The following is a 12,691-nucleotide window of genomic DNA, read 5'->3' on the forward strand; positions in this document are numbered from 1 at the left end:
TAGAGTGAGGTAAGATTTTGGCAGAGTAACAGCAAGCTTTTAATAGAGTGATCTTCTTCTTCTTTTATTCAGCTGTTCTTCTGTCATATTTATAAGCTTCCCTTCCAACGGTAACTTGAGATATATTTGAATCTTTGTATCCGTTAATTGCCACTTCATTATTCCTTGGTCATTGTTTGATTCATTTATTGTAATGCGACGTCTTAACTGCTTTAGCCGAAATGCGTTGTTCTAAGCTGTATTGATTGAGGTGCGGCGTTTCATATTCAGTTGCAGTCTGCTATGTCTCTTTGTCGGTTGAATGTTCTTTCCGAGACATGTTTAGTTGAAGGATGGTTAGCTTAAAAGCATACGGCTGAATATATCAACTGATCGATTTCCAACTGATCAGTTTTATTTATTAGATCTGCTGATTTCAGTTGTTAAGTCCAGTTGCTGAATATATGTGCGTATCAGTTGGTTGATCAGTTTGTCAAACTCCAGAATTTAGAGTCTGGTTTTCAACAATGAGATATGTATATGATACGATTCTCCAATCATGAAAAGCAAACGCACTCAAAAACGAAGTCACGCTCTCCATTCGATTAAATAAATAATGATGTGTTGTCCTGATCTTTTGAAACAAACAACGATTTGTGATATTCACCTCTAAGCTATAAAAACTTAGCAATTAATATTCACGACTGAAACAATAGAGATTCAGATGAACTTTCAAAGAACTTGTCTTTGACAATCCGTATGAAAACAATCGACAAACGTCATAAAGAATAAATATTTGATAAGTTTGATTGTTGTTTAAATAATGCAAAGCTTTGAAAAACTTTGAGAGAAAATTCAAAAATCTTTTGTATTCTTTCAATTATTGTGTTGATAATGTTTTACAATGTGTATATATATAAAAAATACAACCAAAATCATAATATAGGGTTTCCATATATAAAATCTGCATTGCGGTGCACATGTGCGCATGAACTCGCGCGGGGTTCTATCTTCAGCCAACAGAGGGCATGCGGGTGCGCCACTTCCGGCGTTGGTGTGCGCTAGGTCACGCGGGTGTGCACAAGGGTTCTGTCCAGTGCGCGCGGCTACGCATTCTGTTGTGCAGGTGCGCGCCAACTACTATCTCTCGAGCCATTTTGCACTTGCATGTTTGGTTGCTCGGCACTTCTTCATTATATTCTTCTTTGAACTCCTTCAATTGCTTGAGTATGTTTGATTCTTCATCATTAATCACCATCAAGCTTGAAAGTCTGAGATAATAACGCTTCTTAAATCTCCTTCAAATCATTAGCACGCCACGCCCGATCAGATTCATATCATGTGATCACTGAACCTCGATTTATAGCTATAATGAAACAAATAATAATATTTAATAAGAAAATATAATAAATAATAATAATTAATTTATTAAATATAATAATAAAAAAAGAAAAGAAAAGGTAGATGAACGAGAAATAGGAGCCCAATGAGTGTTTAGAGTATGTATTTTGTGTGGCGGTCTTGTGGATCTATATCGTGAGACGAGTTCAATTGATTAATGTCTGTAATGAAATAATAATATTTACAGATCTATATATGTGATACAATTTCATATAAATTTTTGTTTAAATTTTATTGTTTAAATGGAGCGGTCGTCAATTTTTCTATTAAAAAACTGAGTTTAATATTATATTTTCAAATTTCAATATTTGTCCATGATATTTACTAATGACATCATAGTGCATGGATCTACCGAAGATAGTTATCCAAATTTAACATATTTTTATCGAAATCCATATCGCAGAACATTTGAACAATATTTTTTTGAGAAACTAAACGACACTAAGTATTTCAAATTCAACTCGATTGTTTTTAAATTATTGGTGAATATATGATCAAAAGCTTGTGTTTGTTTTACTTTATGATTTATAATTATTTGAATTACACAAATTAAAAAAACTGAAACGATCAAGCTGCGGTCCACCTCCCCACAAAGAGAGCAACCCAAACACAAGTTGCCACAAGAAACAAAGCAGACATGAAAAAAGTGTCTTTCTTTTTTTTTTTTTTAGCAATTATCTCTCCTCTTTAGTACAATATCATTCAACCTTTCCATACTTTTATCAATTATACACACACACACACACACACATATCCGCTCACCCAATTTAGTTTAAATATAATACCAAAAGAAGTACGAATTTTAGCCTTAATGCATTTCTTGGTGTTGATCAATCACCACAAATCATTTCTGAAACCCAAGATCAATCAAAACGACCCCATTTAATTTTTTTGTTCAATCCCAGTGATTTATCCACCAATGGCATGTCTGGGAATTCTGTTTGGCTGCAAGCCCACTTCTCTGAAATCTTATGTGTTTTCAGCACTGATTATAATCGGGATCCTTGTTTGTCTCCGTTTGATCTGTCACGCCGTCAGGCTACTTCTCAGAAAGGAAGAAGACGAGCATGGCCACAGCCAATTTGAAGGTGGGATTACGGGGCGGTAATCCTTATCCCGCGCCGACGATCCATTTTGCCCGAAAGCCCATGTGTCTGCTGGTATAATTGCACGAAGCCCCGGATAATTGGAAAGTTGATCAAGCAGGAATTGATTGCTGGAATTCATGTTATTGTACATGCTATTTATTTATTTATTTTTATTGGAGTAGAGCAATAAAGTTCGCTAGCTCTTGTTTCAAACTCAAAAAATTGGTGTGAGATAAGAAATAAGTTGCTGCGAGTTGCTACGTTTATCGCTACGGGCTGAGACCTTTGTGTCAAACTTAAAAACTTCATATGAGATGAGATATAAGTGAGCTGCGAGTTATTATTTTATCTAGCCAACTAAAATTTCATGACATAATGACATTGGTGTCTTTATTCTAGACTAGATTCTTTATTTATCATCCATTAATTTATATTTCTCAGAACAATACAAAAAATTATTGTCAAAATATTAAGAGAATAAAATAGGTAGTTACAGATTTTTTTTAATAATCATGGTTATAAATTATAAAAAGAAAATCATGTAGATTATGATCATATATCTATATATAGTTATCACAATTAAACTTCATCTTTCTACAAAAATTAACCTGATTAAACAAAATTAAATTTACCTTTATAACCCTACTTTTAAGTGGATATTACCAAGCAAATTTTTTACAAAGAAGTCCAACTGACCACCTAGCTAATCTTATAGTGTAAGAGAGATATTGATAGGCAGACTGATCTAAGGACAAGTGATGGAACATAGCTGATAGTTTATTTCAGTTGATCAGTCATCTAATCCGAACATTCACTAAAGAATATATATCATTATACTTAGTGATTAAGAATCAGAGTTTAGTTGAAATATCATATAAAATTTTCCTTACCAACAGTCATTGATTCTCAAATAGAATGTCAGAATTTACGCGCTTTATAAGGATATGTCAAAAAAGACGATGACGTGACAACAACGGCGTCTGAATTTGAAAACAGATATATGAATTAAAAATGTTACTGTTGCAGATGAAATCTATAAATAGATCAGTTTGATAAGATTTTAATGCTCTCTAAGTCACTAAATTAATTCATCTATTGTATTTTCTTGAAAAAAAATTATGCGACCTAAACCGATAAAAACAAGCACACGTAATAAGATATTGGCTGATCTTCTGGGATGAAGAAATGATAATGTAGGAGTATTGAATTATCTGAACATCCAAAAATAAATTCGTGCCAATTTACTTTTCATTTTACTTTCTTTGCTCTCATTTGATAACCACAGTGAGTTTTGATAAGTCATTTTGTTCAAACAGTTTCATTCAGTCTATTTCAGCACAGTCCTCACTATTGACTTACTGAGAACCTAGCTGACAATAATTTTAAACATCTGAAGTTTAAAATACTATTAGAAATTTTATTTTATTTTTTTCAAAACTAATTCTCGAAAGTGAGCATTTACAAGCATGCATGCAATAACTGCTGAAACTCACACATTTTAAAATAAGAGAAATTCCATACTGAAAAATTACGGCGTTTAAAAATATTTCCTTAACTCATGTCGGACCATAAAAATATAAAAGACAAGGTATGAAAATATCCAATACACTCCTATCTCATAAACGTTATGTGCTGAAGAAATAAGGTCATCGCTTTAGCGTACGTACATCTAGCCCCGTCTACTCAGTCTTTGGCATCTCCAGTCTCCTCATCGATATGTTCACCTGCATCATTCATACCTAGTGAGTCTAAAGACTCGATACACCTGTAACATTATAACACATATACATAACATGAAACAATGAAAACTATTGTAATAAAAATACATTTCATGATCGTAAAAGGGTAAACGTAAACATAATAAAGCATACGAGTCAAAGCGTATCTCAACATATCATCATATAAGTGTTCGTTTCTTTTATTTGAATTCCGTTCATTAGTTGTGACTTTCGTATTATCATTTCAGTCGATGGACCATCTACGTGTAACCGTGATACCCAGCGACGGGGACGTCAGCGACAACATTACTCTTCCACTGAGCCCTGGCCTTATATGTCATCGTGTAATCGTATTAGTCACAACCAACTCCCATCCTTCAAACATATCACCATAATCATCACATAATAAAATCATGCATATACGTAAATTTTTTTTTTAAAATCAAGCATGAAACATATTTTTTTCATAATTACATAAAAAGTCATATACTTGATAACATGAACATTTAAAATACAAAACTCATGTTCAGTGCACTGCCACGACTACTAACTCAACCCAAAGATGACAACGCTTAAATCATAAATCAAAGATTCCTAATCAAGCTTCACATGACCTAATCTGTGATGTACCGTACTTTTTACTACTTAAAATTTGCAGAAAAATTAAAAATTTTCTTGAATACGAAAATAAAATCAATACGGTCGTCACTACATCATCCATTCACCAATAAAAATTTTGCTAAAAGAAAAGCTTGCTCAAAACATCTCGTATCAAAACGTAAAATCAGAGTATTAATATTTTCATGCTTAAAATCTTAAAATAACGTGGGCGGTCCTCGGGTCTAGCCTCCCGCTCAGTCCAAGCCTGCTCCTTGGTCCCCAACTCCTGTCTCCTCCTAGACATCCTCACCTGCATCGATCAAGTCTAGTGACTCTAAAGACTCAACACGTATAAACTGAGAATAGCAAGTAATACATAATAAAATCGCATGCAACTTTAAAATAGAACATACATACTTGAAGCTTGGATTTGAAATGAGCTTGAACTTGCATACATACATAGACGTGCCATAACTTAAAATCTTACATCAACATGCTTGCGTACTTGTTCATAATTAAACATACATGACTTCATTTTGCGTAGAGGATGTTTCAAAGCAAGTGACCCATACATAATAAACGCCTGATCAGACAAACCACAGTACTGGCCTGACAGGGACGTATCCACTGCCACATACATGAGATCCCCGTTCATAATTTAACGGGCTGGTTGGTCTCCGTTCATAATTTAACGCTTTCCAACCACGATCTAACCCGTTCATAATTTAACGGGGTGGAGAGGTCCTCGGCTACGTTCACCGACTTTCAAACCCATTCAATTTGGTCACAAGACATTTAGCATACCTCAAAAACTTAAAATATTTTCTTGCACGTCAACATACTTACTTGGCGTTGAGGGATTCGTTGGACTTCGACCGGGGTCATTGCTGCAACATACTAACGTGAATTCATAAGCTTAACGGGTGTAACTTAAACGTAACAGTCAAGCTTACCCACGAGTTCATACATTTCCTTAGGACGTTCTAAAATTCCCGTGACTCGACATTGTTAAACATTGCACTAAACCAAGACATCAAACCTCAAAGCATACCATAATATTCCCCAAAACTCAAGTACACGGACCCCGTGCCTAGGTCCGGCTTCGGGTCCGTGTGGGTGAGGTGGAATGACTCGTGAAGAAAAGGAAAGGCACGGACCCCGTGCTGAGGTCCGGGTGAGGGTCCGTGTAGGTGCGCAAAAGTGAAACTTGGGAAGAAGTGAGGACACGGACCCCGTGCTAGGGTCCGTCTAGGGGTCCGTGTAGGCTCGCAAGGATGACACCGTGAAAGAAACAAAGGCACGGACCCCGTGTCAGGGTCCGTGTAAGGGTCCGTGTACCTACTGTGAACGCGAACTTACGAAAATTTTTGTACATGTTTTGCTTAAATTTCGAGACTCGATTGCACGGACTATGAATCGACACCTCGAGACCCATCCTAGCATGCTATAACATCAAACCAATTTTGTACAACATCCAAAGCAACGATGTTCACACTATGGCACATACAATTCAAAAACGTGGTAATTGACACCAACTCGATTCCTACGACTACTAAGGTGCTCGAGTACCTATCAACACTAAACAACATACAAAATATCAACCCAACATCATAATAATCATACCTAGACGAAACAACGATCGCCCGTCGATCCCCAACGAAGCCTGCAACAAATAAACTTCAAGAACGCATCAATATCATAATTTTCTGAAAACGCAGTTTGAGCAGTCCCACGAATAACGCCATAACTCACTCAATTTTTATCCAAAAATTTCGAATCTTATATCAAATCGAAGGTATCAAAAAGTTCTACATTTTTTGTGTTGAAAGCTATCTCAGATTCTCGACTGAAAAATCACAGTAACTCAAAATACAGTGAAAAACGGGATTTAGATCTAAAAACTATTTCAATACGCATCGATAAATATCCCGCTCAAACTACTACTACACATCATACATGGATTTTATGCATAAAAACAACGCAACACATACTATGACATGATCGACGCAGAAAAGAGAGATTATACGTGCCTTTTGATGATAAACTTTACCGAAACGGCGATACCGAAGCGGAGAAAGAAGCGAGGTTGATCCGGAACGATGGTGGCTCGATTATCCTGAAATAAAGTTGCCGAAAACTTGCTGGAAAATAAAGGGGAAGGTGGCGGCTGCTTCTTAGATGGAGAACCCTTGGTTTCCTATCTTTAAAAATCTGAAAACATGAATGTGTAGATGTGTTGTGTGTTTTAGTGTGTGTAAAAATGTGTAAGTGTGTGTGAGTGTGTGTAACGTGTGTGTGTGTTTTTAATTAGGAGAAATTAGTGCTAAATTAACTAAATTAAATACTAATCAAAAGTTAACACACACTAATTTAATCAAACTCCCCATTTAAAATGCTTACACACTAATTTTAAAAGTTCCAAACTCTTAAATTACTAAATACATAAATAAGGCTTTAAATTGCTAAAACTAAATAAATTATTTGAAACGCCTCATCCTTGACTTAAAATAAAATACCATCTTTTGAAATTGCCAAAAATCATCACCGGGTCTTTTCCTCAATCCTGCCTCGGATAATCGCCTGAAACATGAAACTCGTAAAATATTTTAACGTGCATCACATAAACATGAATAATTTAAAATAATGTATTTTCATAAATTATGCATGGCTAAAACTCATTTAAAATTAATTAAACGATTTAATAATTAAACAAATGCATTGGTTATACGCGTACTGAATTTGGGCACTACAGTTCCTCCCCCACTTATATAAATTTCGTCCTCGAAATTAAATCTTACCAAACAACTCCGGGTAGCGAATCCTCATGTCCGCTTCTGACTCCCAAGTGGCCTCTTCCACCGATTGGTTAAGCCACTGGACTTTGACTAGCTTAGTCACTTTGTTCCGGAGTCTGCGCTCCTGTCTGTCTAGGATTTGAATCGGTCGCTTCTCATACGACAGGTCTGGAGCAAGCTGTAACGGATCATAGCTCAGAATATGCGAAGGATTGGCTAGATATTTCCTCAGCATAGAGACGTGGAACACATTGTGTACCCCGGCCAGATTCGGCGGAAGGGCTACACGGTAAGCTACTGTCCCAACTCTGTCCAGAATCTCGAACGGTCCAATTAATCTCGGACTCAGCTTGCTTCTCTTCCCAAATCTCATTACACCCTTCATAGGTGCTATCTTAACGAATACGTGATCACCAACGGCAAACTCGAGATATCTCCTCCTCTTATCAGTATAGCTCTTCTGACGGCTTTGGGAAGTCTTCATTCTGTCACGAATCTTGACCACCAGATCTGCAGTTTGCTGAACTATCTCTGGACCAAGATCTGCTCTCTCACCAACTTCATCCCAATGAACTGGTGACCTGCACTTTCTTCCATACAAAGCCTCGTAAGGAGCCATACCTATAGATGATTGGAAACTGTTGTTGTAGGTAAACTCCACTAGAGGTATCTTAGACTCCCAAGTCCCCTGAAAATCAATCATACAGGCTCTCAGCAAATCCTCTAAAATCTGAATCACTCGCTCAGACTGGCCATCTGTCTGCGGGTGAAAAGCTGTACTGAACAGCAACTTTGTCCCCATGGCTGCATGTAAGCTCTTCCAGAAGGACGACGTAAACCTCGGGTCCCTGTCGGACACAATCGAAACTGGGAACCCATGTAAACGGACTATCTCCCTGATATAAAGCTCCGCGTACTGCGTCATGGAGAAAGTCGTCTTCACTAGCAAAAAGTGCGCTGACTTCGTGAGTCGATCCACAATAACCCAAATGGCATTAAAGCCTCTGACTGATCTAGGCAATCCAACGAAAAAGTCCATCGTGATGTTCTCCCATTTCCACTCTGGGATTGGGAGTGGCTTAAGCATCCCCGCTGGCCTCTGATGTTCAGCTTTCCCTTGCTGACAAGTAAGACATTCTGATACGAATCTGCGGATGTCTCTCTTCATCCCCGGCCACCAATACAGAATCTGCAAGTCTTTGTACATTTTGGTACATCCTGGGTGAATAGAATACGGAGATGCATGTGTCTCCGTCAAAATATCCTGTCTGATCGAATCAACACTAGGCACCCACATTCTACCTCTGTATCTCAAAATACCATCTGACACTGTGTACAGTAGACTCCCCTTGGCTTCATCCTTCAGTCTCCATTTCTGCAACTGCTCATCTGAAGACTGGCCTGTTCGGATACAATCTAGCAGAGAAGACTGGACTGTCGGATTAGACAGCCTTGGTGCTTTGCCCTTATGGTAAACTTCCAAACCAATCCTCTGAATCTCAGACTGAAGAGATCTCTGCACTGATAACTGAGCTATGACTGCAACTTTCCTGCTCAAGGCATCTGCCACAACATTGGCTTTTCCCGGATGGTAGCTAATCTCGCAATCATAGTCTTTCACCAGTTCCAACCACCGTCTCTGCCTCATGTTCAGCTCCTTCTGCGTGAAGAAATATTTCAGACTTTTGTGATCAGTGAAAATCTAACACTTCTCGCCATACAAGTAGTGTCTCCAAATCTTCAACGCAAAGACGACTGCGGCTAATTCAAGATCATGCGTCGGATAGTTCTTCTCATGCACTTTCAACTGCCTGAAAGCATAAGCTATAACCCGACCTTGCTGCATCAACACTGCGCCTAATCCGAGCTTAGATGCATCGGTATAAAGCACAAATTCACCCTGCCCTGTCGGCATGGCTAGCACTGGCGCCGAAATAAGAGCTTGCTTGAAAGTATCAAAGCTCTTCTGACATTCATCACTCCACACGAATTTAGCATTCTTCTTGGTTAGTGAAGTGAGTGGCACTGCTATGGATGAAAATCCCCGAATGAACTTACGGTAGTAACCGGCTAAACCCAGAAAACTGCGGATCTCTGATGCATTCTTTGGCTCAACCCATTCCTTAACGGCTGCTACCTTTGCTGGATCCACTTCAATACCACTTCTAGACACTATATGCCCCAAAAATGCTACTTTCTCCAACCAAAATTCGCACTTACTGAACTTCGCAAACAACTTGCGACTCTGCAAAACCTGCAACACTGTCCTCAAATGCTGGCTATGCTCCTCATGGCTCTTCGAGTAAATGAGAATATCGTCAATGAATACTATGACGAACTGATCAAGGTAAGGCTGAAATACTCGGTTCATGAGGTCCATGAAAATTGCTGGAGCATTCGTCAGTCCAAACGGCATCACTAAGAACTCGTAATGCCCATACCTAGTTCTGAAGGACGTCTTGTGAACGTCTGCATCCTTAACCTTCAACTGGTGATACCCTGATCGAAGATCTATCTTAGAGAACACTGTAGCTCCCTGCAACTGATCAAACAAGTCCTCGATTCTAGGAAGTGGGTACTTATTCTTTATCGTTATCTTGTTCAATTCTCGGTAATCGATGCACAGCCTCATACTCCCATCCTTCTTCTTTACATAAAGCACTGGTGCGCCCCAAGGCGAGCAACTAGGGCAGATAAATTCCTCATCGAGAAGCTCCTGAATCTGCTGCTTGAGTTCTAACATTTCAGCTGGAGCTAATCGGTACGGTGCCTTAGAGATTGGCACAGTGCCTGACATAAGATCGATTGCAAACTCCACCTCTTTCTTTGGTGGAAGACCTGTGACGTCATCAGGAAAGACGTCTGGGAATTCACTGACCACTGGCACGTCGGATAAAGATGGAGTGGGCACATCAGGTGCTGAAATAATACTGGCCAAGAAGGCCTGACACCCCTTGGAAATCAGCCTCCTCGCTTGCATGCACGAAATCATGCGAGGGAAACTTCTCAATCTGGCTGGCTCAAATATGAATTGTTCCATGCCCAGCGGCCTAACCAATACTGATCTTTTTTGGAAGTCAATCAGAACCTTGTTCTTTGTCAGCCAGTCCATTCCCAAAATAATGTCGAACTCTGGCATCGGCAGTAGAATCAAATCTGCATACACTAGATGGCCCTGCAATTCCAGATCGATATCTCTGATCACGCTGGTTGCTAACAGCTCTTCCCCGGATGGGACTGTCACCAAAAAATTCATGTCTAGGCCAATGGACTTAATGTCCAGATGATTAGCAAAAGTCTCCGAGATAAAAGAGTGAGTGGCTCCTAAATCTATCAGTGCCGTTGTGGCTAATCTCTTTATGAAAATATTCCCTGAGATGCGTTAGCACAACAAACTAACTTATATCCCAAAAATTCTACCATAAACCTCATAAAACAAAAGACACCCACAATTCCAACTAAAACACTAGTATTCCCAATTAAATGTAAACATGCAAGGCAAAGAAATCAATACTGTACTGAATTAAATAAATTACCAGTCAAATGGATAGCGTCTGGATTCGCCTCTTGGGCATGCATGGCGAATACTCTCCCTTGGGTTGGCTGCTTCCAGTGTGGGCACTCTTTCAACATGTGGTCCGTAGCTCCACATTTAAAACATTTCCCGGATCCCCATAAGCACTGACCGGATGCTGGCGATTGCATTTCTGACACACTAGGAAATTAACGGGCCTCTGAAGCGCCCCTTGCTGCTGGATAGGACCCTTGCCTTTCGGCGGTCCCTGATAGGGTTTCTTTCCCGGTTGTCCCTGGTAAGGTTTCTTGAACTGAGGCCTCTGATGCTGTTGCTGCTGCGGTGGAGCCTGATAGGAGCTTTTTCCCTGCCTGTCTGCCTCAATGTCCCGCTGGTCTTGTTCTGCCGCCAAAGCCCTAGAAACGGCAATTGCATATGTAGTAGGGCCAGCTACCCTCACATCACGGCGCAAGATCGGCCTCAAACCATCCATAAAATGCCTCAGCTTACTCTGGGCATTATTAGCTATCAGGGGTACGAAATGACACCCCCTCTCAAACTTTCTCACAAAGTCTGCCACGCTGCTATCCCCCTGCCTCAGTGTCATAAATTCCCTGGTCAGGCGGGAGCGTACTTCCTCAGTGAAGTACTTGGCGAAGAACGCTTCCTTGAATCCAGTCCAAGACAGAGTCGGCAAATTAATTTCCACTGACGCACTGTCCCACCAACGTCTGGCATCGCCTGCTAAAAGGAATATGGCACAACGGACTCGGTCTGCATCCTGCAGCTCCATGTAGTCAAAAATCACTTCGATGGACTTAATCCATCCCTCTGCCACCATCGGGTCAGTAGATCCCGAAAACTCCTTAGGATTCATCCTCTGGAACCTCTCATACACCACCTCTGGTCTGGGCCTTGCCCCTGCATTCGCTGCAGCCTGGTTCCCCGAAAACTGCGCAAAGAACTGCGTCATACCTGCAAGCATCTGTGCCTGCATATCTGGACGTGGGGGTGGAGGTGGAGGAGCGTCTCTCCTCTCCTCCCGAGCTTCTCTATCCTCGTCCCTTGCTTCACGGTCAACCACACGTCTAGGAGGCATACTGTTCCAATAATTTACCCAACACGTAAACCCAATAAGCATGGACATGATATAAATGACATCATATGCACGTACTACAACTTGAAAATATGCACATGCTGAAATCAGAACTTAATGCTTACTACATAGCATGAATTTGAAACTTTAAAACTTACAGACTTGAGGTGTGACTTCGTGAGCTTCTTGCAACTGGCAGAAGGCATAACCCTTTACAAGAACACCGCTCTGATACCAACTGTGACGTACTGTACTTTTTACTACTTAAAATTAGCGGAAAAATTAAAAATTTTCTTAAATAAGAAAATAAAATCAATACGGTCGTCACTACATCATCCATTCACCAATAAAAATTTTGCTAAAAGAAAAACTTGCTCAAAACATCTCGTATCAAAACGTAAAATCAGAGTATTAATATTTTCATGCTTAAAATCTTAAAATAACGTGGGCGGTCCTCGGGTGTAGCCTCCCGCTCAGTCCAAGCCTGCTCCTTGGTCCCC

At 39.7% G+C, this 12,691-nt stretch overlaps 1 pseudogene; it reads right to left on the reverse strand.

Annotated features, from left to right (window-relative positions):
- Window positions 1-12,068, reverse strand: part of LOC142528429 (uncharacterized) — a 42,334-nt pseudogene extending 30,266 nt beyond the window's left edge.
- Between the last annotated feature and the right edge of the window lie 623 nt (window positions 12,069-12,691).

The sequence above is a fragment of the Primulina tabacum genome, chromosome 16, assembly GCF_025594145.1.
Source record: "Primulina tabacum isolate GXHZ01 chromosome 16, ASM2559414v2, whole genome shotgun sequence".
NCBI lineage: Eukaryota > Viridiplantae > Streptophyta > Magnoliopsida > Lamiales > Gesneriaceae > Primulina > Primulina tabacum.